Genomic DNA, 5,000 nt, shown 5'->3' with positions numbered 1-5,000 from the left:
TGATCGCCATGGATCTCTAAGTTGTCTTACAGCCTTGGAGACTTTAATATCTTCTCTTAACACCGTCCGAAGATAAATCAAGCTTGTCTTCTTTAATTCATATGCCGAACCTTTATGCAAATGGCGTCGGTGTTAAATGGAATGTATAAATAAAACAGGTTATTATGAGAATATGAATTACTCCTTTTAACGAAGGCGACCGCCCAGGCTTGGATCAGACCGGAAGGTGTAGTTGTCTCGCTTCGTTATTTTTATATACAATTGATGGCTTTAATTGACTCGGTTTCGACCTCGAGGCGCTCTATACAAGACCCCCTTTGACCTGGGAGAAGGTCAGGTCACCGGACGAGGCCAAGGGCACTAACACCTCATTGAGGGATCATTAAAGCTACTGGTCACGAGTAAATGGGATGTTTAAAGACATGTATTCTTGTTGTTAGGGTTGTTTGAGGGGTCAATTCACAAGGTCGCGTGAGGTCTCTGTTTGTCGTTTCCTTTGACCTCGTCCCGCAGGAGGTCGTCCAGGGATTAATTGATGAGGATTCGTGACAGTAAGGGGGACTAATCTGGGATTTACGGCTATAGATTAATTTATGGGGTTAAATTTAGAATAATCTGGTTTAAATATTTTGGTGAGTACCCTTTGGAAAGGAATCCTATCTCTCTCTCTCTCTCTCTCTTTCTCTCTGTCTGTCTTTCCTTCTCATACAGACATACGTACACATCTATATCTATATCTTCATCTATATCTATCTATCTATGTATATATATATATATATATATATATATATATATATATATATATATATATATATATATGTAAACACACACACACACACACACACACACACACACACAAACACACACACACACACACACACACACACATACATGAGGAACTTATGAGGAAGAGTACAGTATCATTATCGATTTATAAAGAAGTAATCTATATGTAAACTAAAAAAGTGTTTGTCTTTTCTTGGTGAGCACCGGAGTTTATTTTCATCTTTATTCCTCTATCTATCTATCCATTTTTATCCATTTCTTTTATGTCAGATTTAATAAAATTCTCTTTTTCTCTTCAAGCGCAATCACAACTTAATTAACAGAACAAGGCAATCGATTTCCTGTGATTTATTGTTCAAGAGACCATGCCGTGACGAGGCCTTTGTGTCATCACGACCAACAGCACTTTATCAAGTCATTGAAAGATGAAGATAACTCACATTTTTTTTGCGTGTGTGGGGGGGAGGGGGGGAGGAGGGTAACTCTTTGTATAACGCACTGTTCTTTATATATTTTATATATATATATATATATATATTTTTTTTTAGCTTTTTTAGTTAATTATTATTTTTTCTGTTTAGTCAAATTGAAAAATCGTCCTTATCCTTAGTATTATTATTTTGTTATTGTTTATTCAATTATCAATGCTATTGCTGTTGTCAATGCTTTGTTTTATTTTTTTTCTTTTTCTTCCTCACTTTCCCTCTCACACCCACCTCCTTTCCCTTCCTTTTACATTTCCCTCCCCTCCCCTTATTCCTCCTCCTCCTCCCCTCTCTTCCTCCCCCTATCCCCTTCTTCTTATTCCCTTTCTTCTTTCCCTCAATCACCTCCCGGTCCCTTTTCCTCTTCTTCTTTCCCCTATTCCGTTCTTCCTCCTCTTCTCCCCCCTTCCCTTTCCCCCATCACCCATTCCTCTCCATTCCTTCTCTCTTCCCCTTCTTCCCCCTTTCTTCCCCATTCCGCCATCGCATGAGGACGAGACATAACGTGCGTCGCTAATTGTCGTTTTGCCAAGGATCGCGTAAGAAACACAGCCATTAAAATCCGGGAGCGCGTAGAAAACTAGTTTTATGATCTCCACTCAACTCCAGGTAAACGCTGCCCTTGCTATTGCTATGCCCGGTAAGGTGGGCGCAGGATCTCATATATCATGCTAAAGTGGAAATTACATCCCCGTCTCAGCCTCTACCTCCTACTTCTCTTGTACTCCCCCCTTCCCCTTCCATTCTCTTCTATTCTGTTTTTCTGTTATTCTATATTTCTTTTTTTTTGTCTTCTCTTACTTCCTACTTCTTTTGTATTCTCCCCCTTCCCCTTCCATTCTCTTCTATTCTCTGTTTTCTGTTATTCTCTATCTCTTTTTTTTTTGTCTTCTCTTTCCTTATCTCTCACTTTTGCTTGCCTCCTCACATTCCTCCTTCTACTCCTCCTCCTCCTCTTTGCCTCTCTGTCTTATCCACGGCGTCGGGAAATGAGAGGGGGAGGGGTAGGGGGTGGAGGAAGGGTGAGTTAGAGAGAAGGAATGAGTGTGGTAGGGGGTGAAAGAGGGAGGTGACGGAGGGAGGAGGGAGGAGGGAGGAAGAAGTAGAGTAATAAAGGAGAAGAAGGAGGGGTGAAGGGGGAGAGGGAGGAGAGGTGAGAGATGAGAAAGTAAATGTTGGGGGGGGGGGGGTCTTTCACGAAGTTTTATTTCAAGGAAGTTTTTTGTAAATTGTATTTGTTATCACAAGATTTTCCAGACAATATCATGAGAAGGATAGTTTATTAAGTATATTGCTTTCTGTTTGTAATCTCTCTCTCTCTCTCTTTCGCTCTCTCTTTGTCTCTGTCTCTGTCTGTCTGTCTGTCTGTCTGTCTCTCTCTCTCTCTCTCTCTCTCTCTCTTTCGCTCTGTCTCTGTCCGTCTATCTGTCTGTCTTTCCGTCTCTCTCTCTCTCTCCCTCTCTCTTTCTCTCTCCCTACGTACTCTAATTCAATAACAGATATACTAGACTTGCCAAAACTACGAATAACACACAGTACAATAGCTCTTCCTGTTAACATAATTACATTCATGAAGTCTTAGAATTCGATTTATTCTCACTTATTCTCCTTATCACTGAACAAGATACAAAAAAAAAAAACAAATAGCAAAAAAAAAAGAAAAAGAAAAAAAAAAGATATTTCCTTGCAACCGGCTCCTCTTACTTCCTCATGTACCTACCATTACTACCATTACAAGTAAATCCCTTCCCTACCACTAACCATTAATCTCTACCATCAGCCGCAAATACGTAAACACAGCTACTATATCCACAAGCTGAGATAACCAAGTTCTTATCTCGCCACCTGCGCTACTACCTCCCTATTTCTACGCCCCTCTCTACGGCAACTCACCTTGGTTCATTAGTAATAATGTCTAACCCATTAAAGACTTAATTTATCTTCAACATCTGCCATCTCTAAGTTGCCATACAGCTCAACGCCACTGGTAATTATGTGCTATATCAGCACACATATGCGTCTTTATTAGAGTTATAGCATCGCCTTTTATAACTTAACTATAGTCGTATGTATAACTACCTCCTCTATCCCTCCTCCCTATTCAGCTATTCTATATCGGCCTCCTCCCCCCCTTCCTCTCCCCTCCCTCCTCCCCTCCACATTTGCCACATTAAGAAATCCTCGCAAAGTACTGCGGCGGTCGGGAATTTTCGCCCTCCAGCCGGCGTTAAGATAATTACAGGCAATTAAAAGAAGTTAAATAGATTAGCAGGAGCCATGAAATCTTCAGCGTAAGAAGGGCACTGCATACAAGATTTTTTTTTTTTTTTTTTTTTTTGCGTCTGGTATTTAACGCAAAAGTGTCATATGCTGAAGCAAGTTAAGTCGTCCAGGTTCTTAAATACATGAGTTATTTGGAATATGCCACAATTCAATTTATTAGACATAACTTACAACGGAGATACCTTTAATTAATAACATGAAGGACAATAACTTTGAAAAATATGCAGCTTTGTGAATCACTTTCATCTCCGTTGAAATGCCATTTAAAAAAATAATTATGACAGTACTTATCATAGCCTCCTAATTATGCTCATGTTCAGACATTAGATATCAAGAATAAGTGAAATAGATAGACATTCGATAGATGTATTGCACAACAGTTCTTCTTGGGTGTTTTCTCAAAGACGATGTATATATCAATATCAATTTCACACAACAAAACTCATGTCAAATCACATCGAAGACGTTCACAAACACAAGCCACGTTCTTTGATGTGATCTTTATGTGCTTTGTGCCACTTATTTGCAACATGTATGTGCTAAATATCATGCACGCTATATTATGGTCTCGCCTAATATTCTTTGTTTTTATGAGGTCGCCCTCGTACATATTACAGCTACTTCATTCTAAACCCTTTTTATAATTATGATAGTTGTGATGCTGATGATAATAGATATATTGATAATGATGATGATGATGATGATTATCATTACCATTATTATCATCATCATCATCATCATAATCATGATAATAATGATAATCATAAAATATAAATATACTATAACACGTTCTAATTCAGCCGATAAGAACCCTCTTCTCGAAAGTTTATGTATATGTATGTATATGTATATATATGTATATATATCTATATATATATACATACATACACACACACACACACACACACGCATATAATATCCCGCATGAACCTCACATACCACTATATATAATAACCCCTCGTTCATCCCGAAAGGTTATAACACTGCATATCCTGCCTCACATACGAAGCCATGTTATTCGTCTGCCACATATCACTGAGCGACACGCCTTTCCCCCGAATCCCCTGGGTTATCGCTGCGTCACATCTCCCAGTATACGGCATGGCGAATGTGTCTGCGGCAACAAGAAAACAGGCAGAGCGAATCGCAACTCGGGGATGCCAATTGGGAAGGTGCGAGTCATAAGGCAACAAGGGCATAAGGACTGGGAGACGAAAATGGATTTTTTTTTTTGGAGGGGGGAGGGGGGGGGGGTCGAAGGGATGTTGGACGTAACCGAATATAAAAATCTATGTAATAAGTGTACCTATACAATATGGCAACAATGGTGGAGATAACAGCTATGGAGGTAATACAGACAACACTTTGTACCCAGTTTGTGAGATAATTTATAGATTAGTGATTAGTCAACGAATAGTATTTCTTCCAGAAAATCTACACATCTGA

At 39.3% G+C, this 5,000-nt stretch overlaps 1 protein-coding gene across 1 annotated transcript in view; it reads left to right on the top strand.

The window, feature by feature from the left end:
• The window catches only part of LOC122247722 (Wnt family member 1 wingless), a 121,368-nt gene that overhangs the window by 45,885 nt on the left and 70,483 nt on the right, over positions 1-5,000 (top strand).

The sequence above is a fragment of the Penaeus japonicus genome, unplaced genomic scaffold, assembly GCF_977035675.1.
Source record: "Penaeus japonicus unplaced genomic scaffold, GWHDUDI00000001_assembly GWHDUDI00000007, whole genome shotgun sequence".
NCBI classification, from domain to species: Eukaryota; Metazoa; Arthropoda; class Malacostraca; order Decapoda; family Penaeidae; genus Penaeus; species Penaeus japonicus.
This window is presented reverse-complemented; position numbering and strand designations above follow the sequence as displayed.